General features: G+C 41.7%; 20 non-coding genes and 9 pseudogenes across 20 annotated transcripts; all 29 read right to left on the reverse strand.

Moving 5' to 3' along the window:
* Positions 1-350: 350 nt before the first annotated feature.
* LOC142509478 (5S ribosomal RNA) lies at positions 351-469 on the reverse strand. Its single transcript, XR_012807650.1, has one exon. It is a non-coding gene; the product is annotated as a 5S ribosomal RNA (ribosomal RNA).
* Positions 470-1,151: 682 nt separating this feature from the next.
* LOC142512579 (5S ribosomal RNA) lies at positions 1,152-1,269 on the reverse strand (annotated as a pseudogene).
* Positions 1,270-1,866: 597 nt separating this feature from the next.
* LOC142511408 (5S ribosomal RNA) lies at positions 1,867-1,985 on the reverse strand (annotated as a pseudogene).
* Positions 1,986-2,669: 684 nt separating this feature from the next.
* LOC142507557 (5S ribosomal RNA) lies at positions 2,670-2,788 on the reverse strand. Its single transcript, XR_012805812.1, has one exon. It is a non-coding gene; the product is annotated as a 5S ribosomal RNA (ribosomal RNA).
* Positions 2,789-3,319: 531 nt separating this feature from the next.
* On the reverse strand, positions 3,320-3,438 carry LOC142509928 (5S ribosomal RNA). The gene has a single exon (XR_012808073.1). It is a non-coding gene; the product is annotated as a 5S ribosomal RNA (ribosomal RNA).
* Positions 3,439-3,827: 389 nt separating this feature from the next.
* LOC142512253 (5S ribosomal RNA) lies at positions 3,828-3,946 on the reverse strand (annotated as a pseudogene).
* Positions 3,947-4,621: 675 nt separating this feature from the next.
* Positions 4,622-4,740, reverse strand: LOC142510506 (5S ribosomal RNA). Its single transcript, XR_012808613.1, has one exon. It is a non-coding gene; the product is annotated as a 5S ribosomal RNA (ribosomal RNA).
* A 682-nt stretch (positions 4,741-5,422) lies between these two features.
* LOC142513826 (5S ribosomal RNA) lies at positions 5,423-5,541 on the reverse strand. The gene has a single exon (XR_012809752.1). It is a non-coding gene; the product is annotated as a 5S ribosomal RNA (ribosomal RNA).
* Positions 5,542-5,950: 409 nt separating this feature from the next.
* Positions 5,951-6,069, reverse strand: LOC142510977 (5S ribosomal RNA; annotated as a pseudogene).
* Positions 6,070-6,752: 683 nt separating this feature from the next.
* LOC142513975 (5S ribosomal RNA) lies at positions 6,753-6,871 on the reverse strand. Its single transcript, XR_012809893.1, has one exon. It is a non-coding gene; the product is annotated as a 5S ribosomal RNA (ribosomal RNA).
* A 682-nt stretch (positions 6,872-7,553) lies between these two features.
* On the reverse strand, positions 7,554-7,672 carry LOC142514790 (5S ribosomal RNA). The gene has a single exon (XR_012810667.1). It is a non-coding gene; the product is annotated as a 5S ribosomal RNA (ribosomal RNA).
* A 409-nt stretch (positions 7,673-8,081) lies between these two features.
* Positions 8,082-8,200, reverse strand: LOC142511147 (5S ribosomal RNA; annotated as a pseudogene).
* Positions 8,201-8,882: 682 nt separating this feature from the next.
* LOC142508901 (5S ribosomal RNA) lies at positions 8,883-9,000 on the reverse strand. The gene has a single exon (XR_012807099.1). It is a non-coding gene; the product is annotated as a 5S ribosomal RNA (ribosomal RNA).
* Positions 9,001-9,684: 684 nt separating this feature from the next.
* Positions 9,685-9,803, reverse strand: LOC142515947 (5S ribosomal RNA). The gene has a single exon (XR_012811766.1). It is a non-coding gene; the product is annotated as a 5S ribosomal RNA (ribosomal RNA).
* Positions 9,804-11,225: 1,422 nt separating this feature from the next.
* On the reverse strand, positions 11,226-11,344 carry LOC142510531 (5S ribosomal RNA). Its single transcript, XR_012808638.1, has one exon. It is a non-coding gene; the product is annotated as a 5S ribosomal RNA (ribosomal RNA).
* Positions 11,345-12,030: 686 nt separating this feature from the next.
* LOC142517550 (5S ribosomal RNA) lies at positions 12,031-12,149 on the reverse strand. The gene has a single exon (XR_012813291.1). It is a non-coding gene; the product is annotated as a 5S ribosomal RNA (ribosomal RNA).
* A 3,752-nt stretch (positions 12,150-15,901) lies between these two features.
* On the reverse strand, positions 15,902-16,019 carry LOC142517348 (5S ribosomal RNA). The gene has a single exon (XR_012813098.1). It is a non-coding gene; the product is annotated as a 5S ribosomal RNA (ribosomal RNA).
* Positions 16,020-16,702: 683 nt separating this feature from the next.
* LOC142516168 (5S ribosomal RNA) lies at positions 16,703-16,821 on the reverse strand. Its single transcript, XR_012811978.1, has one exon. It is a non-coding gene; the product is annotated as a 5S ribosomal RNA (ribosomal RNA).
* A 393-nt stretch (positions 16,822-17,214) lies between these two features.
* Positions 17,215-17,333, reverse strand: LOC142512060 (5S ribosomal RNA; annotated as a pseudogene).
* A 684-nt stretch (positions 17,334-18,017) lies between these two features.
* LOC142511770 (5S ribosomal RNA) lies at positions 18,018-18,136 on the reverse strand (annotated as a pseudogene).
* Positions 18,137-18,818: 682 nt separating this feature from the next.
* On the reverse strand, positions 18,819-18,937 carry LOC142510535 (5S ribosomal RNA). Its single transcript, XR_012808642.1, has one exon. It is a non-coding gene; the product is annotated as a 5S ribosomal RNA (ribosomal RNA).
* Positions 18,938-19,621: 684 nt separating this feature from the next.
* LOC142516629 (5S ribosomal RNA) lies at positions 19,622-19,740 on the reverse strand. Its single transcript, XR_012812414.1, has one exon. It is a non-coding gene; the product is annotated as a 5S ribosomal RNA (ribosomal RNA).
* A 680-nt stretch (positions 19,741-20,420) lies between these two features.
* LOC142507904 (5S ribosomal RNA) lies at positions 20,421-20,539 on the reverse strand. Its single transcript, XR_012806143.1, has one exon. It is a non-coding gene; the product is annotated as a 5S ribosomal RNA (ribosomal RNA).
* A 595-nt stretch (positions 20,540-21,134) lies between these two features.
* On the reverse strand, positions 21,135-21,253 carry LOC142514120 (5S ribosomal RNA). Its single transcript, XR_012810029.1, has one exon. It is a non-coding gene; the product is annotated as a 5S ribosomal RNA (ribosomal RNA).
* Positions 21,254-21,939: 686 nt separating this feature from the next.
* LOC142516881 (5S ribosomal RNA) lies at positions 21,940-22,058 on the reverse strand. The gene has a single exon (XR_012812651.1). It is a non-coding gene; the product is annotated as a 5S ribosomal RNA (ribosomal RNA).
* Positions 22,059-22,451: 393 nt separating this feature from the next.
* LOC142512155 (5S ribosomal RNA) lies at positions 22,452-22,570 on the reverse strand (annotated as a pseudogene).
* A 683-nt stretch (positions 22,571-23,253) lies between these two features.
* Positions 23,254-23,372, reverse strand: LOC142511771 (5S ribosomal RNA; annotated as a pseudogene).
* A 683-nt stretch (positions 23,373-24,055) lies between these two features.
* On the reverse strand, positions 24,056-24,174 carry LOC142516445 (5S ribosomal RNA). The gene has a single exon (XR_012812238.1). It is a non-coding gene; the product is annotated as a 5S ribosomal RNA (ribosomal RNA).
* A 670-nt stretch (positions 24,175-24,844) lies between these two features.
* On the reverse strand, positions 24,845-24,963 carry LOC142509593 (5S ribosomal RNA). Its single transcript, XR_012807759.1, has one exon. It is a non-coding gene; the product is annotated as a 5S ribosomal RNA (ribosomal RNA).
* Positions 24,964-25,178: the final 215 nt, after the last annotated feature.

Below are 25,178 nucleotides of genomic sequence, written 5' to 3' on the forward strand. Positions count from 1 at the left end.
TGTAAAGCTATTTTTTTCGCTTGGGATACGATAATAAAATGGAACAGGAATCGAATTTCCAACTTCCTAAGCGGATTTCTCGAGGAAACGGAAGCTTAACAGAAGCGGAAAATCGCAAATTAGAGGGTCTTAGAGAAGGAATTTGGCTAAAATCTCGCAAGCTCATTGCAGAGTAATGAGCCTCTTTCGTTTGCCCGTTTACAATCAAATTAAGCTACAATTTTATCCAAATACGGCAGTGCCCGAGCTACGTTGATTTCACATGTCTTATCTGGTCCAGATCGAGATTCAGATGATTTGAGCCGAAAATCGTCTGTCAACAAGTAGTCAAAAATAGAAAAACACGAAAAGGGGTGCAAAACGAGGACATCCTAAGGGGTCACCCATCCTAGTACTGCTCTCGCCCAAACACGCTTAACTTCAGAGTTCCGATGGGATCTGGTGCATTAGGGCTGGTACGATCGCACCCGACATTGAGTTGGATGTTTATTCTTATATCCCTCAAGTACGTGTGGAGCAGGCGGCGATGGACAATACGCGGCACTGCTCTAGCCCAATCAGAACCATGAAGTTAAGCGTTCTGGTCAAACGGCAGAGTTAGGATGGGTGACCTCCCAGGGAAGTCCTCGTGTCGCGACCGTTTACGTAAATTATGGCTAAAACAGTCGAAATAATTGTTTTTAATGAGTTAACTGTCCACGGAGTAATCTGCGTCATACCCTTTCGCACATAACCGGCTCACTACAACAAAAATCACTAAATGTTCCCAGAAAATAGAAAAAAATAAGAATAAAAAAATAGCGAATATAATGCTATTATTATGCTTGGGATACGATAAAATGGAAACGGAATCGAATTTTTAACTACCTAAGCGGATTTCTCGAGGAAACGGAAGGTTAACAGAAGCGGAAAATCGCAAATTAGAGGGTCTTAGGGATGGAATTCAGCTAAAATCTCGCCAGCTCATTGCGGAGTAATGAGTCTCGTTTGTTTGCCCGTTTACAATCAAATTAGGCCACAATTTTGTCCAAATCCGGCTGTACCTGAGCTACGTTGATTCCACATGTCTTATATTGTCCCGATCGAGATTCAGATGATTTGAGCCGAAAATCGTCTGTCAACAAGTAATAAAAAATAGAAAAACACAAAAAGGGGTGCAACACGAGGACTTTCAAGGGGGTCACCCATCCTAGTACTGCTCTCGCCCAAGCACGCTTAACTTCGGAGTTTTTATACGTCCGGTGCATTATTGCTTGGATGATCGCACCCGACATTGATTGGGATTTTTACTATTATATCCCTTGAGTACGTGTGGAGCGGGCGACGATGGACAAAACGCGGCACTGCTCTCGTCCAATCAGAACCATGAAGTTAAGCTCGAAATAATTGTTTTTAATGAGTTAACCGTCTCCGGAGAAATCAGCGCCATACCCTTCCGCACAGAACCGGCTCACGACAACAAAAATCGCTAAATGTTCCCAAAAAATACAAAAAAAAAATAAGAAGAAGAAAATAGCGAATGCAAAGCTATTATTATGCCTGGGATACGGTAAAATGGAACATGAATCGAATTTCGAACTTCCTAAGCGGATTTCAATAGGAAACGAAAGATTAACAGAAGCGGAAAATCGCAAATTATAGGATCTTAGAGAAGGAATTCGGCTAAAATCTCGCCAGCTCATTGCAGAGTAATGAGTCTCGTTCGTTTGCCCGTTTACAATCAAATTAGAAAAAAATTTTGTCCGAATCCGGCAGTGCTCGAGCTATGTTTATTTCACATGTCTTATCTGGTCCCGATCGAGATTCAGATGATTTGAACCTAAAATCGTTTGTCAACAAGTAATCAAAAATAGAAAAACACGAAAAGGGGTGCAACACGAGGACTTTCCAGTGGATCACCCATTTTAGTACTGCTCTCGCCCAAGCACGCTTAACTTCGGAGTTATGATAGGATGCGGTGCATTAGTGCTGGTATGATCGCACCCAACATTGAGTGGGATGTTTATTCTTATATCTCTTGAGTACGTGTGGAGCAGGCAGCGATGGACAACACTCGGCACTGCTCAAACCCAATCAGAACCATGAAGTTAAGCGTTCTGTCGCGATGGCAGAACTAGGATTGGTGACCTCCCTGGGAAGTCCTCGTGTCGCGATCGTTTACGTAAATTATGGCTAAAACAGTCGAAATAATTTTTTTTAATGAGTTAACCGTCTCCAGAGCAATTCTCGTCATACCTTTCGGCACAGAACCGGCTCACGACAACAAAAATCGCTAAATTTTCCCAGAAAATAGAAAAAAAAATAAGAAGAAGAAAATAACGAATTTAAAGCTATTATTATGCCTGGGATACGATAAAATGGAACCGAAATCGAATTTTGGACTTCCTAAGCGGATTTTTAGAGGAAACAGAAGTTTAACAAAAGCGGAAAATCGCAAATTAGAGGGTCTTAGAGAAAGAATTCGGCTAAAATCTCGCAACCTCGTTGCGGAGTAATGAGTCTCGCTCGTTTGCCCTTTTACAATCAAATTAGCCTACAATTTTGTCCAAATCTGGCAGTGCCCGAGCAACGTTTATTTCACATGTCTTATCTGGTCCCGATCGAGATTCAGATGAATTGAGCCGAAAATCGTCTGTCAACAAGTAATCAAAAATAGAAAAACACGAAAATGGGTGCAACACGAGGACTTCCTAGGGGGTCACCCATCCTAGTACTGCCCTCGCCCAAGCACGCTTACTTTCGGAGTTCTGATGGGATTCGTTGCATTAGTGCTGGTATGATCGCACCCGACATTGAGTGGGATGTTTATTTTTATATCCCTCGAGTACGTGTGGAGTGGGCGGCGATGGACAACACGCGGCACTGCTCTCGCCCAATCAGAACCATGAAATTAAGTGTTCTGGCGCAAGGGCAGAGCGAGGATGGGTGACCTCCCTGGGCAGTCCTCGTGTCGCGATCACTTACGTAAATTATGGCTAAAACAGTCGAAATTATTGTTTTTAATGAGCTAACCGTCACCGGAGTAATCTACGCACAGAACCGGCTCACGAGAAAACGAAAGCTTAACAGAAGCGGAAAATCGCAAATTGGAGGGTCTTAGAGAAGGAATTCGGCTAAAATCTCGTCAGCTCATTGCGGAGTAATGAGTCTCGTTCGTTTGCCCGTTTAAAATCAAATTAGGCTACAATTTTTTGCCAAATCCGGCAGTGCCCGAGCTACGTTAATTTCACATGACTTATCTGGTCCCGATCGAGATTCAGATGATTAGAGCCGAAAATCGTCTGTCAACAAGTAATCAAAAATAGAAAAACACGGAAAACGGGTTCAACACGAGGACTTCCCAGGGGGTTACCCATCATAGTACTACTCTCGCCCAAGCACGCTTAACTTCGGAGTTATGATGGGATCTGGTACATTATTGCTGGTATGATCGCACCCGACATTGAGTGGGATTTTTATTCTTACATCCCTCGAGTACGTGTGGAGCCGGCGGCGATGGACAACACGCGGCACTGCTATCTAAGACCATGAAGCTAAGCTCGAAATAATTGTTTTTAATGAGTTCACCGTCACCGGAGTAATCTGTGTCATACCCTTCCACACAGAACCGGATCACGACAACAAAAATCGCTAAATGTTCTCAGAAAATAGAAAAAAAATTAGAAGAAGAAAATAGCGAATGTAAAGCTATTATTATGCTTTGTCCAAATACCGCAGTTCCCTAGCTACTTTGATTTCACATGTTTTATCTAGTCCCGATCGAGATTCAGATGATTTGAGCTGAAAATCGCCAGTCAACAAGTAATCAAAAATAGAAAAACACGAAAGGGGTGCAACACGAGAATATCCTTGGGGGTCACCCATCCACGTACAGCTCTCGTCCAAGCACGCTTAACTTCGGCGTTCCGATGGGATCTGGTGCATTAGGGCTGGTATGATCGCATCCGACATTAAGTGGGATGTTTATTCTTATATCTCTCGAGCACGTGTGGAGCAGGAGGCGATGGACAACACGCGGCACTGTTCTGGGAAGTCCTCGTGTCGCGTTCTGGTGCGACGACAGAGATAGGACGGGTGACCTCCCTGGGAAGTTCTCGTGTCGCGACCGTTTACATATATTATTGCTAAAACAGTCGAAATAATTGTTTTTAATGAGTTAATCGTCTCCGGAGTAATCTGCGTCATACCCTTCCGCACATAACTGGCTCACGACAACAAAAATCGCTAAATGTACATAGAAAATAGAAAAAAAAATAAGAAGTAGAAAATAGCGAAAGTAAAGCTATTATTATGCTTGGGATACGATAAAATGGAACCGGAATCGAATTTCGGACTTCCTAAGCGAATTTCCCGAGAAAACGGAAACTTAACAGAAGCGGAAAATCGCAAATTAGAAGGTCTTAGAGAATGAATTTGGCTAAAATCTCGCCAGCTCATTGCGAAGCAAAAAGTCTCGTTCGTTTGCCAGTTTACAATCAAATTAGCCTACAATTTTGTCCAAATCCGGCAGTTCTCGAGCTACGTTGATTTCACATGTTTTATCTGGTCCCGATCGAGATTCAGATGATTTGAGCCGAAAATAGTCTGTCAACAAGTAATCAAAAATATAAAAACACGAAAAAAGGTGCAACACGAGGACTTCCCAGGGGGTCACCCATCCTAGTACTGCTCTCGCACAAGCACGCTTAACTTAGGAGTTTTGATGGGATCCGGTGCGTTAGTGCAAGTATGATCTCACCCGACATTGAGTGTGATGTTTATTCTTATATCCCTCGAGTACATGTGGAGCGGGCGACGATAGACAACACGCGGCAATTCTCTCGCCCAATCAGAACCATGAAGCTAAGTGTTCTGGCGCGATGGCAGAGCGAGGATGGGTGACCTCCCTGGGCAGTCCTCTTGTCGCGATCGTTTACGTAAATTAAGGCTAAAACAGTCGAAATATTTGTTTTTAATGAGTTAAACGTCTCCGGAGTAATCTGCATCATACCCTTCCGCACAGAACCGGCTCACGACAACAAAAGTCGCTAAATGTTCCCAGAAAAAAGAAAAAAATAAGAAGAAGAAAATAGCGAATGTAAAGCTATTATTATGCCTGGGATACGATAAAATGGAACCGGAGTCGAATTTCGGACTTCCTAAGTGAATTTCTCGAGGAAACGGCAGCTTAACAGAAGCGGAAAATCGCAAATTAGAGGGTCTTAGAGAAGGAATTTGGCTAAAATCTTGCCAGCTCTTTGCTGAGCAATGAGTCTCGTTAGTTTGCCCGTTTACAATCAAATTAGGCAAAAATTTTGTCCAAATCCGGCAGAGACCGAGCTACGTTGATTTCACATGTCTTATCTTGTCCCGATCGAGATTCAGATGATTTGAGCCGAAAATCGTCTGTCAACAAGTAATCAAAAATAGAAAAACACGAAAAGGGATGCAACACGAGGACTTCCCAGGGGGTCACCCATAATAGTACTGCTTTCGCCCAAGCACGCTTAACTTCGGAGTTCTGATGGGATCCGGTGCATTAGTGCTGGTATGATCGCACCCGACATTGAGAGGGATTTGTATTATTATATACCTCGAGTACGTGTGGAGCGGGCGGCGATGGACAACACGCGGCACTGCTCTCGCTCAATCAGAACCTTGAAGTTAAGCGTTCTGGCGCGATGGAAGAGCTAGGATGGGTGACCTCCCTGGGAAGTCCTCGTGTCGCGATCGTTTACTTAAATTATGGCTAAAACAGTAGAAATAATTGTTTTTAATTAGTTAATCGTCTCCGGAGTAATCTGAGTCATACCCTTCCGCACAGAACCGACTCACGACAACAAAAATCGCTAAATGTTCCCAGAAAATAGAAAGAAAGTAAGAATGTCTCATTTGGTCCCGATCGAGATTCAGATGATTTGAGCCGAAAATCGTCTGTCAACAAGTAATCAAAAATAGAAAAACACGAAAAGGGGTGCAACACGAGGACTTCTTAATGGGTCACCCATCCTAGTACTGCTGTCGCCCAAGCACGCTTAACTTCAGGGTTCCGATGGGATCCGGTGCATTAGTGCTGGTATAATCACACTCGACATTCAGTGGGATTTTTATTCTTATATCCCTCGAGTACGTGTGGAGCGGACGACGATGGACAACACCCGGCACTTCTCTCGTCCAATCAAAACCTTGAAGTTAAGCGTTCTGGCACGATGGCAGAGCTTGGATGGGTGACCTCCCTCGGAATTCCTTGTGTCGCGACCGTTTACGTAAATTACTGATAAAACAGTTGAAATAATTGTTTTTAATGAGTTAACCGTCTCCGGAGTAATCTGCGTCATACCCTTCCGTACAGAACCGGCTCACAACAACAAAAATCGCTAAATGTTCCCAGAAAATAGAAAAAAATTAAGAATAAGAAAATAATGAATGTAAAGCTATTATTATGCCTGAGATAATATAAAATGGAACCGGAATCGAATTTCGAACTTCCTAAGCGGATTTCTCGAGGAAACAGAAGCTTAACAGAAGCGGAAAATCGCAAATTAGAGGGTCTTAGATAAGGAATTCGGCTAAAATCTTGCCAGTTCATTGCGGAGTAATAAGTCTCGTTCGTTTGCCCATTTACAATCAAATTAGGTTACAATTTTGTCAAAATCTGGCAAGGCCTGAGCTACGTTGATTTCACATGTCTTATCTAGTCCCGATCGTGATTCAGATGATTTGAGCTGAAAATCGTCTGTCAACAAGTAATCAAAAATAGAAAAACATGAAAAGGGGTGCAACATGAGGACTTCACAGGGGGTCACCCATCCTAGTACTGCTCTCGCCCAAGCACGCTTAACTTCGGAGTTCTGATGGGATCCAGTGCATTAGTGCTGGTATGATCGCACCCGACATTGAGTGGGAAGTTTATTCTTATATCCCTTAAGTACGTAGGAGCGGACGGCGATGGACAACACTCGGCACTGCTCTCGCCCAATAAGAACCATGAAGTTAAGCGTTCTAGCGCGATGGAAGAGCTAGGATGGGTGACACTCCCTGGTAAATCCTCGTGTCGCGATCGTTTACGTAAATTATGGCTAAAACAGTCGAAATATTTGTTTTTAATGAGTTAACCGTCTCCAGAGTAATCTGCATCATACCCTTCTGCACAGAACCGGCTCACGACAACAAAAATCGCTAAATGTTCCCAGAAAATAGAAAAAAATAAGAAGAAGAAAATAGCGAATGTAAAGCTATTATTATGCCTGAGATAAGATAAAGTGGAACCGGAATCGAATTTCGAACTTCCTAAGCGGATTTCTCGAGGAAACGGAAGCCTAACAGAAGCTGAAAATCTCAAATTAGAGGGTCTTAGAGAAGGAATTAGGCTAAAATCTCGCCACCTCGTTGCGGAGTGTTGAGTCTCGTTTGTTTGCCCGTTTACAATCAAATTAGCATACAATTTTGTCCAAATCCGGCAGTGCCCGATCTACGTTTATTTCACATGTCTTATCTGGTCCCGATCGAGATTCAGATGATTTGAGCCAAAAATCGTCTGTCAACAAGTAATCAAAAATAGAAAAACACGAAAATGGGTGCAACACGAGGACTACCAAGGGGGTCACCCATCCTAGTACTGCTCTCGCCCAAGCACGCTTAACTTTGGAGTTCTGATGGGATCCGGTGCATTAGTGCTGGTATGATCGCACCCGACATTGAATGAGATGTTTATTCTTATATCCCTCGAGTACGTGTGGAGCGGGCGGCGATGGACAACACGCGGCACTGCTCTCGCTCAATCAGAACAATGAAGTTAAGCGTTCTGACGCGATGGAAGAGCTAGGATGGGTGACCTCCCTGGGAAGTCCTCGTGTCGCGATCGTTTACTTAAATTATGGCTAAAACAGTCGAAATAAATGTTTTTAATTAGTTAATCGTCTCCGGAGTAATCTGCGTCATATCCTTCTGCACAGAACCGGCTCACGACTACAAAAATCGCTAAATGTTCCCAGAAAATAGAAAAAAAATAAGAATGTCTTATTTGGTCCCGATCGAGATTCAGATGATTTGAGCCGAAAATCGTCTGTCAACAAGTAATCAAAAATAGAAAAACACGAAAAGGGGTGCAACACGAGGACTTCTTAATGGGTCACCCATCCTAGTACTGTTGTCGCACAAGCACGCTTAAATTCGGAGTTCTGATGGGATCCGGTGCATTAGTGCTGGTATAATCGCACTCGAAATTCAGTGGGATTGTTATTCTTATATCTCTCGAGTACATGTGGAGCGGACGACGATGGACAACACATGGCACTTCTCTCGCCCAATCAGAACCATGCAGTTAAGCGTTCTGGCACGATGGCAGACCTAGGATGGGTGGCCTCCCTCGAAAGTCCTCGTGTCGCGACCGTTTACGTAAATTATGGATAAAACAATCGAAATAATTGTTTTTATTGAGTTAACCGTCTCCGGAGTAATCTGCGTCATACCCTTGCGCACATATCCGGCTCACGACAACAAAAATTGTTAAATGTTCCCAGAAAATAGAACAAAATTAAGAATAAGAAAATAACGAATGTAAAGCTATTATTATGCCTGAGATAAGATGAAATGGAACCGGAATCGAATTTTGAACTTCCTTAGCGGATTTCTGGAGGAAACGAAAACTTAACAGAAGCGGAAAATCGCAAATTAGAGGGTCTTAGAAAAGGAATTCGGATAAAATCTCGTTAGCTCTTTGCGTTGTAATGAGTCTCATTCGTTTGCCCGTTTACAATCAAATTAGGCTACAAATTTGTCCAAATCCGGCAGTGCCCGAGCTACGTTGATTTCACATGTCTTATCTGGTCCCGATCGAGATTCAGTTGATTTGAGCCGAAAATCGTCTGTCAACAAGTAATCAAAAATAAAAAACACGAAAAGGGGTGCAACCCGAGGACTTCCCAGGGGGTTATTCATCCTAGTACTGCTCTCGCCCAAGCACTCTTAACTTCGGAGTTCTGATGGGATCGGTGCATTAGTGCTGGTATGATCGCACCCGACATTGAGTCGGATGTTTATTCTTATATCCCTCGAGTACGTGTGGAGCGGGCAGCGATGGACAACACGCGGCACTGCTCTCGCCCAATCAGAACCATGAAGTTAAGCGTGCTGGCGCGATGGAAGTGCTAGGATGGGTGACACTCTCTGGTAAATCCTCGTGTCGCGATCATTTACGTAAATTATGGCTAAAACTGTCGAAATATTTGTTTTAATGAGTTAACCGTCTCCGGAGTAATCTTCGTCATACCCTTCCGCATAAAACCGGCTCACGACAACAAAAATTGCTAAATGTTCCCAGAAAATAGAAAAAAAATTAAGAAGAAGAAAATAGAGAATGTAAAGCTATTATTATGCCTGGGATATGATAAAATGAAACCGGAATCGAATTTCGGACTTCCTAAGCGGATTTCTCGAGGAAACAGAAGCTTAACAGAAGCGGAAAATCGCAAATTAGAGGGTCTTAGAGAAGGAATTCGGCTAAAATCTCGTCAGCTCATTGCAGAGTAATGAGTCTCGTTCGTTTGCCCGTTTACAATAAAATTATCCTACAATTTTGTCCAAATCCGGCAGTGCCCGAGTTACGTTGATTTCACATGTCTTATATGGTCCCGATCGAGATTCAGATGATTTGAGCCGAAAATTTTCTGTCAACAAGTAATCAAAAATAGAAAAACACGAAAAGGGGTGCAACACGAGGACTTCCTAGGGGGTCACCCATCCTAGTACGGCTCTCGCCCAAGCACGCTTAACTTCGGTGTTCTGATGGGATCCGGTGCATTAGTGCTGGTATGATCGCACCTGACATTGTGTAGGATGTTTATTCTTATATCCCTCGAGTACGTGTGGAGCGGACGGCGATGGACAACACGCGGCACTGCTCTCGTCCAATCAGAACCATGAAGTTAGCGTTCTGGTGAGATGGCAGAGCTAAGATGGGTGACTTCCCTGTGAAGTCCTCGTGTCGCGACCATTTACACAAATTATGGATAAAACAGTCGAAAATTGTTTTTCATGAGTTAACCGTCTCCGTAGTAATCTGCGTCATACCCTTCCGCACAGAACCGGATCACGACAACAAAAATCGCTAAATGTTCCCAGAAAATAGAAAAAAAAGAAGAAGAAGAAAATAGCGAATGTAAAGCTATTTTTATGTTTGAGATACGATAAACTGGAACATGAATCGAATTTCGAACTACCTAAGCGGATTTGTCGAGTAAACAGAAGCTTAACAGAATCGGAAAATCGCAAATTAGAGGCTTTTAGAGAAGGAATTTGGCTAAAATCTCTCCAGCTCATTGCGGAGTAATGAGTCTCGTTCGTTGCCCGTTTACAATCAAATTAGGCTACAATTTTGTCCAAATCCGGCAGTGCCCGAGCTACGTCGATTTCACATGTCTTATCTGGTCCCGATCGAGATTCAAATGATTTGAGCCAAAAATCATATGTCAAAAGGAAACCAAAAATATAAAAACACGAAAAGGGGTGCAACACGAGGACTTCCCAGGGATCTGTTGCATTAGTGCTGGTATGATCGCACCCGACATTGAGTGGGATTTTTATTCTTATATCCCTCGAGTACGTGTGGAGCAGGCGGCGATGGACAACACGCGGTACTGCTCTCGCCCAATAAGAACAATGAAGTTAAGCGTTCTGGCGCGATGGCAGAGCTAGGATTGGTGACCTCCCTGGGCAGTCCTCGTGTCGCGACCGCTTACGTAAATTATGCCTAAAACATTCGAAATAAATGTTTTTAATGAGTTAACCGTTTCCGGAGTAATCTTCGTCATATCCTTCTGCACAGAACCGACTCACGAAAATAAAAATCGCTAAATGTTCCCAGAAAATAGAAAAAAAATAAGAAGAAGAAAATAGCGAATGTAAAGCTATTATTATGCTTGGTATACGATAAAATGGAACCGAAATCGAATTTCAAACTTCCTAAGAAGATTTCTCGAGGAAACGAAAGATTAACAAAAGCGGAAAATCGCAAATTAGAGGGTCTTAGAGAAGGAATTCGTCTAAAATCTTGCCACCTCGTTGCGGAGTAATGAGGCTCGTTCGTTTGCCCGTTTACAATCAAATTAGCCTACAATTTTGTTCAAATCCGGCAGTGCCCGAACTACGTTGATTTCACATGTCTTATCCGATCTCGATTGAGATTCAGATCATTTGAGCCTAAAATCGTCTGTCAACAAGTAATCAAAAATAGAAAAACACGAAAAGGGGTGCAACACGAGGACTTCTTAGGGGGTCATCCATCCTAGTATTTCTCTCGCCCAGGCACGCTTAACTTGGTAGTTCTGATGGGATCCGGTGCATTAGTGCTGGTATGATCGCACTAGACATTGACTGGGATGTTTATTCTTATATCCCTCGAGTACGTGTGGACCGGGCGGCGACGGACAACACGCGGCACTTCTCTCGCCCAATCAGAACCATGAAGTTAAGCGTTCTGGCGCGATGGCAGAGCTAAGTTGGGTGATCTCCCTGAGCAGTCCTCGTGTCGCGACCGTTTACGTAAATTATGGCTAAAACAGTCGAAATAATTCTTTTTAATGAGTTAACCGTCTCCGGAGTAATCTGCGTCATACCCTTCCGCACAGAACCGGCTCACGACAAAAAAAAATCACTAAATGTTCCCAGAAAATAGAAAAAAAAAAACAAGAAGAAGAAAATAGCGAATGTAAAGCTATTATTATGCCAGGGATACGATAAAATGGAACCAGAATCAAATTTCGAACTTCCTAAACGAATTTCTTGAGGAAACGGAAGCTTAACAGAAGCGGAAAATAGCAAATTAGAGGTTCTTAGAGAAGGAATTCGACTAAAATCTCGCCAGCTCATTGCGGAGTAATGAATCTCGTTCGATTGCCCGTTTACAATCAAATTAGGCTAAAATTTTTTCAAAATCCGGCAGTTCCTGAGCTACATTGATTTCACAAGTCTTATCCTGTCTCGATGAGGATTCAGATGATTTGAGCCGAAAATCTTCTGTCAACAAGTAATCCAAAATAGAAAAACACGAAAATGGTGCAACATGAGGACTTCCCAGGGGGTCACCCATGCTAGTACGGCTCTCGCCCAAGCACGCTTAACTCCGGAGTTCGGATGGGATCCGGTGCATTAGTGCTGGTATGATCGCACCTGACATTGAGTAGGATGTTTATTCTTATATCCCTCGAGTACGTATGGAGCGGGCGGCGATGGAAAACACGCGGCACTGCACTCGACCAATCAAAACCATGAAGTTTAGCGTTCTGGTGCGATGGAAGAGCTAGGATGGGTGACCTCCCTGGGAAGTCCTCGTGTCGTGACCATTTACGTAAATTATGGCAAAAATAGTCGAAAATTATTTTTAATGGGTTAACCGTCTCTGGAGTAATCTGCGACATACCATTCCGTACAGAACCGGCTCACGACAAAAAAATTGCTAAATGTTCCCAGAAAAGAGAAAAAAAAATAAGAAGAAGAAAATAGCGAATGTAAAGCTATTATTATGGCTGAGATACGATAAAATGGAACCGAAATCGAATTTCGAACTTCCTAAGCGGATTTCTCGAGGAAACGAAAGCTTAACAGAAGCGGAAAATCGCAAATTAGAGGGTCTTAGAGAAGGAATTCGGCTAAAATCTCGCCAGCTCTTTGTGGAGTAATGAGTCTCGTTCGTTTGCCCGTTTACAATCAAATTAGGCTACAATTTGGTCCAAATCCGGCAGTGCTCGAGCTACGTTAGAGCAGGCGGCGATGGACAACACGCGGCACTTCTCTCGCCCAATCAGAACCATGAAGTTAGGCTCGAAATAATTGTTTTTCATGAGTTAACCGTCTCCGTAGTAATCTGCGTCATACCCTTCCGCACAGAACCGGATCACGACAACAAAAATCGCTAAATGTTCCCAGAAAATAGAAAAAAAGAAGAAGAAGAAAATAGCGAATGTAAAGCTATTTTTATGTTTGAGATACGATAAACTGGAACATGAATCAAATTTCGAACTACCTAAGCAGATTTGTCGAGTAGGAATTTGGCTAAAATCTCTCCAGCTCATTGCGGAGTAATGAGTCTCGTTCGTTGCCCGTTTACAATCAAATTAGGCTACAATTTTGTCCAAATCCGGCAGTGCCCGCGCTACGTTGATTTCACATGTCTTATCTGGTCCTGATCGAGATTCAGATGATTTGAGCCGAAATTCGTCTGTCAACAAGTAATCAAAAATTGAAAAACACGAAAAGGGGTGCAACACAATGACTTCTGTTGCGACTTTGATTGTTGCACTCCCAAGAGCAGGTTGCCCACAAGTAGTATAATTCGGTGAGTTCGAATATCGTATCCACAGGGAAGCTAAGGTAATTACAAGTCCACTACAATGTCTTTTTGTTTTGTTTTTGTTTTTTGTTTCTTTTTAATTTTAATTGTTTGAATCTTTAATGGGTAAATTTTAATTGTTCAAATTTTAATTTAAGTAGTTGAGATTAAAGGATCCACTCTTGGTATTTTAATAAAGTTAACATTAACGAACAATATTGAAACCCACTTAATAAAATGGTTCCAATATATTAAATAATCATATTTATATTATGTTATATATTATTATCTTATAATTATATAATATATACTAAAACTTATAAATGTGGTCAAGTATTTATTGTGCTATATATATTTGTAAACACTAAATCAAAGTTCCCACTTTAAATGGTTGGTAAAACCAAACTAACATTTAAATGGTGCCAAGAAATTAATATTATGATATATTTATATATAGTAAATCAAGGTTCCCACTTTAAATGGTTGGTAAAACCAAACTAACATTTAAATGGTACCAAGAAATTAATATTATAATATATTCATATATAATAAATCAAGGCATCCACTTTAAATGGTTGGTAATACCAAACTAACATTTAAATGGTTCCAAGAATTTAGTGTAACATATAGCAACAATAAATCAAAACTCCCACTTATAAGTATGGTGTAAAAATGCTTAAAGAAATAAATATAACATAAACAATAAATAATGATTAAATAATATAAAACATAGATTCTTACCTTTTAGTAACCTTATTATCATGGCAAGAGTTTCACATTTTCATCTCAACTTTAGGAAGTTAGCTATTCATTATTCAAAGTGTAAAACTTTGAATATGAAATTATCATGCTAATTATATTTAAATGAAGAAATAAAGGAAAAATATAGAGAGAAATATTATGAACTCAAAGGTTTGTTCATAGAATGAGGGATATCTCAATACATTACAATGCACCCCTATTTATAGCCAAATTTGGGGAGACAACCACAAATAAAATATTATTTTTTTACACAAAAGTCTTCATTGGTGTTCCAAGATATTATATTATATTACACATCACTTTTGAAAATCTTTTTCTTGGAATTTGCTTCTTCACATAAAAAGAAACATGTGGATAATTGAGTTGTCTAGTTGTGGTATTTTTTTCAAATCATTTGACCAAGTAATTTGAGAGATATGGTCAAAATACTAGAGCATGGTAAAACTGCCACTCCTTTGGTAACTTTATTTGTTGCTTAATTTGATCCCAATTGTGAGAGGATTTTTATCTCATGCTTGACACCAATATTGTAGATATTAACATCAACTTTCTACAGGTCCAAGAATCATCTTAATCCAATTTGCAACGCCAAGTTTATTCTTGTTTTATCGAACCTGTAAAAAATATTAAAAACTTGTAATTACACAACAACTTATATTTTATACAATTTATTATAAAACATATAATATTTAAACATTTAATAAAACAAAAACTATATATTTATATTATAAAACATTTAATTAATGTACAATTTTTATGTTTATCACACCTCCCAACCAGCTTATTGCTAGTCCCTAGCAATTTAAGCGTTAATAGCAATACAAAACATATTGATTAATTTAAATAGAAATGTAATCAAAACTATCTAAGTGTTTAAATTAAATTTGAAAACTGTCAAAGTTATATCAAGATCATCATAATTATAATTTATGAAATAATTTGAGATGATCAATTCAAATCTTATTTCAGGTAGTTAAATGTACACGACCTTCAGAAATTCCTAGTAAGAGTCTCAACTCCATATCCTCACAGGTTAATAAATGTTTCAATTTATGGCAACGATTTCTCTCATGGTGCATTAGTACTGGTATGGATCCGGTGCATTAGTACTGGTATGGATCCGGTGCATTAGTACTGGTATGATCGCACCCGACATTGAGTGGGATGTTAATTCTTATATCCCTCGAGTACGTGTGGAGCGGGCGGCGATGGACAACACTCGGCACTGCTCAAGCCCAATCAGAACCCTGAAGTTAAGCGTTCTGGAGCGATGGGAGAGCTAGGATGGGTGACCTCCCTGGCAGTCCTCATGTCGCGACCGTTGACATAAATTTTGATTAAAACAGTCGAAATAATTGTTTTTAATGAGTTAACCGTCTCCGGAGTAATCTGCGTCATACCCTTCCGCACAGAACGGGCTAACGACAACAAAAATCTCTAAATGTTCCCAGAAAATAGAAAAAAAAACAGAAGAAGAAAATAGAGAACGTAAAGCTATTATTATGCCTGGGATACAATAAAATGGAACCGAAATCGAATTTCGGACTTCCTAAGCGAATTTCTCGAGGAAACGGCAGCTTAACAGAAGCGGAAAATCGCAAATTAGAGGGTCTTAGAGAAGGAATTCGGCTAAAATCTCGCCAGCTCTTTTCAGAGCAATGAGTCTCGTTCGTTTGCCCGTGTACAATCAAATTAGGCAAAAAATTTGTCCAAATCCAGCAGTGCCCGAGCTACGTTGATTTCACATGTCTGATCTGGTCCTGATCGAGATTCAGATGATTTGAACAGAAAATCGTCTATCAACAAGTAATAAAAAATAGAAAAACACTAAAAGGGGCGCAACACGAGGACTTCCCATGGGTTACCCATCCTAGTACTGCTCTCGCCCAAGCACGCTTAACTTCGGAGTTCTGATGGGATCCGATGAATTAGTGCTGGTATGATCACACCCGACATTGAGTGGGATGTTTATTCTTATATCCCTCGAGTACGTGTGGAGCGGGCGGCGATGGACAACACTCGGCATTGCTCAAGCCCAATCAGAACCATGAAGTTAAGCGTTCTGGCGCGATGGCAGAGCTAAGATGGTTGACCTCCCTGGGCAGTCCTCGTGTCGCGATTGTTTATGTAAATTATGGCTAAAACAGTCGAAATAATTGTTTTTAATGAGTTAACCGTCTCCAGAGTAATCTGCGTCATACCCTTCCGCACAGAACCGGCTCACGACAACAAAAATCGCTAAATGTTCCCAGAAAATAGAAAAAAATTAAGAATAAGAAAATTACGAATGTAAAGCTATTATTATGCCTGAGATAAGATAAAATGGAACCGGAATTTAATTTCGAACTTCCTAAGCGGATTTCTTGAGGAAACGGAAGCTTAATAGAAGCGGAGAATCGCAAATTAGAGAGTCTTAGAGAAGGAATTCGGCTAAAATCTCGCCAGCTCATTGCGGAGTAATGAGTCTCGTTCGTTTGCCCGTTTACAATCAAATTAGGCTACAATTTTGTCAAAATCCTGCAGTGCCCAAGCTACGTTGATTTCACATGTCTTATATGGTCCCGATCGAGATTCAGATGATTTGAGCCGAAAATTGTCTGTCAACAAGTAATCAAAAATAGAAAAACACGAAAAAAAGTGCAACACGAGGACTTCCCAGGGGGTCACCCATCCTAGTACTGCTCTCGCCCAAGCACGCTTAACTACGGAGTTATGATGGGATCCAGTGCATTAGTGCTGGTATGATCGCACCCGACATTGAGTGGGATGTTTATTCTTATATCCCTCGGGTACGTGTGGAGCGGACGGCGATGGAAAACACGCGGCACTGCTCTCGCTCAATCAGAACCATGAAGTTAAGCGTTCTGGCGCGATGGAAGAGCTAGGATAGGTGACCTCCCTTGGAAGTCCTCCTGTCGTGATCGTTTACTTAAATTATGGCTAAAACAGTCGAAATAATTGTTTTTAATTAGTTAACCGTTTCCAGAGTAATCTGCGTCAGAACTGGCTCACAACAACAAAAATTGCTAAATCTTCCCAGAAAATAGAAAAAAATAAGAATGTTTTATTTGGTCCGATCGAGATTCATATGATTTGAGCTGAAAATCGTCTGTCAACATGTAATCAAAAATAGAAAAACACGAAAAGGTGTGCAACACGAGGACTTCCTAATGGGTCACCCATCCTAGTACTGCTCTCGCCAAAGCGTGCTTAAATTCGGAGTTATGATGGGATCCGGTGCATTAGTGCTGGTATAATCGCACTCGACATTCAGTGGGATTTTTATTCTTATATCCCTCGAGTACATGTGGAGCGGACGGCGATGGACAACACGCGGCACTTCTCTCGCCCAATCAGAACCATGAAGTTAAGCGTTCTGGTGCGATGGCAGAGCTAGGATGGGTGACCTCCCTCAAAAGTCCTCGTGTCGCGACCGTTTACGTAAATTATGGATAAAACAGTCGAAATAATTGTTTTTAATGAGTTAACCGTCTCCGGAGTAATCTGCGTCATACTCTTCCGCACAGAACCGGCTCACGACAACAAAAATTGCTAAATGTTCCTAGAAAATAGAAAAAAATTAAGAATAAGAAAATAACGAATGTAAAGCTATTATTATGCCTGAGATAAGATAAAATGGAACCGGAATTTAATTTCGAACTTCCTAAGCGGATTTTATCGAGGAAACAGAAGCTTAACAGAAGAAAAAAATCGCAAATTATATGGTATTAGAGAAGGAATTCTGCTAAAATCTCGCCATCTCATTGCGGAGTAATGAGTTCCCTTCGTTTGCCTGTTTACAATCAAATTAGGCTACAATTTTTTTAAAATCCGGCAGTTCCCGAGCTACATTGATTTCACATGTCTTATCTGGTCTCGATCGAGATTCAGATGATTTGATCCGAAAATTGTCTGTCAACAAGTAATCAAAATTAGAAAAACACGAAAAGGGATGCAACACGAGGACTTCCCAGGGGGTCATCAATCCTAGTATTGCTCTCGCCAAAGCACGCTTAACTTCGGAGTTTTGATGGGATCCGATGCATTATTGCTGGTATGATCGCACCCGACATTGAGTGGGATGTTTATTCTTATATCCCTCGAGTACGTGTGGCGCGGGCGGGGATAGACAACACGCGGCACTGCTCTCGCCCAATCAGAACCATGAAGTTAAGCGTTCTAGAGCGATGGCAGAGCTAGGATGGGTGGCCTCCCTGGGAAGTCCTCGTGTCGCGACCGTTTACGTAAATTATAGCTAAAACAGTCGAAATAATTGTTTTTAATGAGTTAACCGTCTTCGGAGTTATCTGCATCATACCCTTCCGCCCAGAACCGGCTCACGACGACAAAAATCGCTAAATGTTCCTAGAAAATACAAAAAAAATTAAGAAGAAGAAAATAGCGAATGTAAAGTTATTAATATGCCTGGGATACGATAAAATAAAACCAGAATCGAATTTCGAACTTTCTAAGCGGATTTCTCGAGAAAACGGAAACTTAACAGAGCGAAAAATCTCAAATTAGAGGGACTTAGAGAAGGAATTAGGCGAATATCTCGCCACCTCGTTGTGGAGTAATGAGTCTCGTTCTTTTTACCGTTTACAATAAAATTAGCCAACAATTTTTCCAAATCCGGCAGTGCCCGAGCTACGTTGATTTCACATGTCTTATCTGGTCCCGATCGAGATTCAGATGATTTGAGCCGAAAATCGTTTGTCAACAAGTATTCAAAAGTAGAAAAACACGAAAAGGGGTGCAACACAAAGACTTCCCAGGGGGTCACCCATTCAACTTCTGCTCTCGCCCAAGCACGCTTAACTTTGGTGTTCTGATGGGATCCGGTGCATTAGTGCTGGTATGATCACACCCGACATTCAATGGTATTTTTATTTTTATATCCCTCGAGTACGTGTGGAGCGGGCGGCGATGGACAACACGCGGCACTGCTCTCGCCCAATCAGAACCATGAAGTTAAGCGTTCTGGCGCGATGGCAGGGCTAGGATGGGTGACCTCCCTGGAAAGTCCTCGTGTCGCTACCGTTTACGTAAATTATAGATAAAACAGTCGAAATAATTATTTTTAATGAGTTAGCCATCTTCGGAGTAATCTGTGTCATACCCTTCCGCACAGTACCGGCTCACGACAACAAAAATCGCTAAATGTTCCCAGAAAATAGAAAAAAAAATAAGAATAAGGAAATAGCGAAAGTAAAGCTATTATTATGCTTGAGATACGATAAAATGGGACCAGAATCGAATTTCGAACTTCCTTAGCGGATTTCTCGAGGAAACGGAAGCTTAACAGAAGCGGAAAATTGCAAATTAGAGGGTCTTAGAGAAGGAATTCGGCTAAAATCTCGTCAGCTCCTCGCGGAGTAATGAGTCTCGTTCGTTTGCCTATTTACAATCAAATTAGGCTACAATTTTGTCCAAATCCGGCAGTGCCCGAGCTAGGTTGATTTCACATGTCTTATATGTTCCCGATCGAGATTCAGATGATTTGAGCCGAAAATCGTCTATCAACAAGTAACGAAAAATAGAAAAACAGGAAAAGGGATGCAACACGAGGACTTCCTAGGGGGTCACCCAACCTAGTACTGCTCTCGCCCAAGCACGCTTAACTTCGGAGTTCTGAAGGGATCCGGTGCATTAGTGCTGTTATGATCACACCCAACATTGAGTGGGATGTTTAATCTTATATCCCATGAGTACGTGTGGAGCGGGCGGCGATGGACAACACGCGGCACTGCTCTCGTCGAATCAGAACCATGAAGTTAAACGTTCTGACGCAATGGCAGAGCTAGGATGGGTGAAATCTCTGGGAAGTCCTCGTTTCAAGACTGTTTACGTAAATTATGGCTAAAAAAGTCGAAATAATTGTTTTTAATGAGTAAACCGTCTTCGGATAATCTGCGTCATACCCTTCCGCACAGAACAGGCTCACGACAACAAAAATTGCAAAATGTTCCCTGAAAATAGAAAAAAATAAGAAGAAGAAAATAGCGAATGTAAAGCTATTATTATGACTGGGATACGATAAAATAGAACCGGAATCGAATTATGAACTTACTAAGCGGATTTCTTGAGGAAACAGAAGCTTAACAGAAGCGGAAAATCGCAAATTAGAGGGTCTTAGAGAAAGAATTCGGCTAATACTCGCCACCTCGTTGCGGAGTATTGAGTCTCGTTCGTTTGCCCGTTTACAATCAAATTAGCCTACAATTTTGTCCAAATCCAGCCGTGCCCGATCTACGTTGATTTCACATGTCTTATATGGTTCCGATCGAGATTCAGATGATTTGAGCCAAAAATCGTCTGTCAACAAGTAATCAAAAATAGAAAAATACGAAAAAGGGTGCAACACGAGGACTTCCCAGGAGGTCACATATTTTAGTGCTGCTCTCGTCCAAGCACGCTTAACTTCGGAGTTCTGATGGGATCCGGTGCATTAGTGCTGGTATGATCGCACCCGACATTGAGTGGGATTTTTATTCTTTTATCCCTCGAGTATGTGTGGAGCAGGCGGCGATGGACAACACTCGGCACTGCTCTCGCCCAATCAGAACCATGAAGTTAAGTTCGAAATAATTGTTTTTAATGAGTTAACAGTCTTAGGAGTAATCTGCGTCATACTCTTCCGCACAGAACCGGCTCACGACAATAAAAATTGCTATGGGTTCCCAGAAAATAGAAAAAAAATAAGAAAAAGAAAATAGCGAATGTAAAGTTATTATTATGCCTGAGATACCATAAAATGGAACAGGAATCGAATTTCGAACTTCCTAAGCGGATTTCTCGAGGAAACTGAAGCTTAACAGAAGCGGAAAATCGCAAATTAGAGGGTATTAGAGAAGGAATTCGGCTAAAATCTCGCCAGCTCATTGCGGAGTAATGAGTCTCGTTCGTTTGCCCGTTTACAATCAAATTAGGCTACAATTTTGTCAAAATCCGGCAGTTCCCGAGCTACGTTGATTTCACATGTCTTATCTGGTCTCGATCGAGATTCAGATGATTTGAGCCGAAAATCGTCTGTCAACAAGTAATCAAAAATAGAAAAACACGAAAAGGGATGCAACACGAGGACTTCCCAAGGGGTCACTCATCCTAGTACTGCTCTCGCCCAAGCACGCTTAACTTCGGAGTTCTGATGGGATCCGGTGCATTAGTGCTAGTATGATCGCACCCGACATTGAGTGGGATGTTTATTCTTATATCCCTCGAGTACGCGAGGAGCGGGCGGCGATGGACAACACGCGGCACTGCTCTCGCCCAATCAGAACCATGAAGTTAAACGTTCTGGAGCGATGGCAGAGCTAGGATGGGTGACCTCCGTGGGCAATCCTCGTGTCGCGACCGTTTACGTAAATTATGGCTAAAACAGTAGAAATAATTGTTTTTAATGAGTTAACCGTCTCCGCAATAATCTGCGTCATACCCTTCCGCACAGAACCGGCTAACGACAACAAAAATCGCTAAATGTTCCCATAAAACAGAAAAAAAAATTAAGAATAAGAAAATAACGAATGTAAAGATATTATTATGCGTGGGTATTCGGTAAAATGGAACCGAAATCGAATTTCGGACTTCCTAAGCGGATTTCTTGAGGAAACGGAAGCTTAATAGAAGCGGAGAATCGCAAATTAGAGTGTCTTAGAGAAGGAATTCGGCTAAAATCTCGCCAGCTCATTGCGGAGTAATGAGTCTCGTTCGTTTGCCCGTTTACAATCAAATTAGGCTACAATTTTGTCAAAATCCTGCAGTGCCCAAGCTACGTTGATTTCACATGTCTTATATGGTCCCGATCGAGATTCAGATGATTTGAGCCGAAAATTGTCTGTCAACAAGTAATCAAAAATAGAAAAACACGAAAAAAAGTGCAACACGAGGACTTCCCAGGGGGTCACCCATCCTAGTACTGCTCTCGCCCAAGCACGCTTACCTTCGGAGTTATGATGGGATCCAGTGCATTAGTGCTGGTATGATCGCACCCGACATTGAGTGGGATGTTTATTCTTATATCCCTCGGGTACGTGTGAAGCGGACGGCGATGGAAAACACGCGGCACTGTTCTCGCTCAATCAGAACCATGAAGTTAAGCGTTCTGGCGCGATGGAAGAGCTAGGATAGGTGACCTCCCTTGGAAGTCCTCCTGTCGCGATCGTTTACTTAAATTATGGCTAAAACAGTCGAAATAATTGTTTTTAATTAGTTAACCGTCTCCAGAGTAATCTGCGTCAGAACTGGCTCACAACAACAAAAATTGCTAAATGTTCCCAGAAAATAGAAAAAAATAAGAATGTTTTATTTGGTCCGATCGAGATTCATATGATTTGAGCCGAAAATCGTCTGTCAACATGTAATCAAAAATAGAAAAACACGAAAAGGTGTGCAACACGAGGACTTCCTAATGGGTCACCCATCCTAGTACTGCTCTCGCCAAAGCGTGCTTAAATTCGGAGTTGTGATGGGATCCGGTGCATTAGTGCTGGTATAATCGCACTCGACATTCAGTGGGATTTTTATTCTTATATCCCTCGAGTACATGTGGAGCGGACGGCGATGGACAACACGCGGCACTTCTCTCGCCCAATCAGAACCATGAAGTTAAGCGTTCTGGTGCGATGGCAGAGCTAGGATGGGTGACCTCCCTCGGAAGTCCTCGTGTCGCGACCGTTTACGTAAATTATGGATAAAACAGTCGAAATAATTGTTTTTAATGAGTTAACCGTCTCCGGAGTAATCTGCGTCATACTCTTCCGCACAGAACCGGCTCACGACAACAAAAATCGCTAAATGTTCCTAGAAAATAGAAAAAAATTAAGAATAAGAAAATAACGAATGTAAAGCTATTATTATGCCTGAGATAAGATAAAATGGAACCGGAATTTAATTTCGAACTTCCTAAGCGGATTTCTCGAGGAAACAGAAGCTTAACAGAAGAAAAAAATCGCAAATTATATGGTATTAGAGAAGGAATTCTGCTAAAATCTCGCCAACTCATTGCGGAGTAATGAGTTCCCTTCGTTTGCCTATTTACAATCAAATTAGGCTACAATTTTTTCAAAATCCGGCAGTTCTTGAGCTACAATTATTTCACATGTCTTATCTGGTCTCGATCGAGATTCAGATGATTTGATCCGAAAATTGTCTGTCAACAAGTAATCAAAATTAGAAAAACACGAAAAGGGATGCAACACGAGGACTTCCCAGGGGGTCATCAATCCTAGTATTGCTCTCGCCAAAGCACGCTTAACTTCGGAGTTTTGATGGGATCCGATGCATTATTGCTGGTATGATCGCACCCGACATTGAGTGGGATGTTTATTCTTATATCTCTCGAGTACGTGTGGCGCGGGCGGGGATAGACAACACGCGGCACTGCTCTCGCCCAATCAGAACCATGAAGTTAAGCGTTCTAGAGCGATGGCAGAGCTAGGATGGGTGGCCTCCCTGGGAAGTCCTCGTGTCGCGACCGTTTACGTAAATTATAGCTAAAACAGTCGAAATAATTGTTTTTAATGAGTTAACCGTCTTCGGAGTTATCTGCGTCATACCCTTCCGCCCAGAACCGGCTCACGACGACAAAAATCGCTAAATGTTCCTAGAAAATACAAAAAAAATTAAGAAGAAGAAAATAGCGAATGTAAAGTTATTAATATGCCTGGGATACGATAAAATTAAACCAGAATCGAATTTCGAACTTTCTAAGCGGATTTCTCGAGAAAACGGAAACTTAACAGGAGCCAAAAATCTCAAATTAGAGGGACTTAGAGAAGGAATTAGGCGAATATCTCGCCACCTCGTTGCGGAGTAATGAGTCTCGTTCTTTTTACCGTTTACAATAAAATTAGCCAACAATTTTTCCAAATCCGGCAGTGCCCGAGCTACGTTGATTTCACATGTCTTATCTGGTCCCGATCGAGATTCAGATGATTTGAGCCGAAAATCGTTTGTCAACAAGTATTCAAAAGTAGAAAAACACGAAAAGGGGTGCAACACGAAGACTTCCCAGGGGGTCACCCATTCAACTACTGCTCTCGCCCAAGCACGCTTAACCTTGGAGTTCTGATGGGATCCGGTGCATTAGTGCTGGTATGATCGCACCCGACATTCAATGGTATTTTTATTTTTATATCCCTCGAGTACGCGATGGACAACACGCGGCACTGCTCTCGCCCAATCAGAACCATGAAGTTAAGCGTTATGGCGCGATGGCAGGGCTAGGATGGGTGACCTCCCTGGAAAGTCCTCGTGTCGCTACCGTTTACGTAAATTATAGATAAAACAGTCGAAATAATTATTTTTAATGAGTTAGCCATCTTCGGAGTAATCTGCGTCATACCCTTCCGCACAGTACGGGCTCACGACAACAAAAATCGCTAAATGTTCCCAGAAAATAGAAAAAAAAATAAGAATAAGGAAATAGCGAAAGTAAAGCTATTATTATGCTTGAAATACGATAAAATGGGACCAGAATCGAATTTCGAACTTCCTTAGCGGATTTCTCGAGGAAACGGAAGCTTAACAGAAGCGGAAAATTGCAAATTAGAGGGTCTTAGAGAAGGAATTCGGCTAAAATCTCGTCAGCTCCTCGCGGAGTAATGAGTCTCGTTCGTTTGCCTGTTTACAATCAAATTAGGCTACAATTTTGTCCAAATCCGGCAGTGCCCGAGCTAGGTTGATTTCACATGTCTTATATGTTCCCGATCGAGATTCAGATGATTTGAGCCGAAAATCGTCTATCAACAAGTAACGAAAAATAGAAAAACACGAAAAGAGATGCAACACGAGGACTTCCTAGGGGGTCACCCATCCTAGTACTGCTCTCGCCCAAGCACGCTTAACTTCGGAGTTCTGAAGGGATCGGGTGCATTAGTGCTGTTATGATCACCCCCAACATTGAGTGGGATGTTTAATCTTATATCCCATGAGTACGTGTGGAGCGGGCGGCGATGGACAACACGCGGCACTGCTCTCGTCGAATCAGAACCATGAAGTTAAACGTTCTGACGCAATGGCAGAGCTAGGATGGGTGAAATCTCTGGGAAGTCCTCGTTTCAAGACCGTTTACGTAAATTATGGCTAAAAAAGTCGAAATAATTGTTTTTAA

The sequence above is a fragment of the Primulina tabacum genome, chromosome 10 (assembly GCF_025594145.1).
Source record: "Primulina tabacum isolate GXHZ01 chromosome 10, ASM2559414v2, whole genome shotgun sequence".
Taxonomy (NCBI): Eukaryota; Viridiplantae; Streptophyta; class Magnoliopsida; order Lamiales; family Gesneriaceae; genus Primulina; species Primulina tabacum.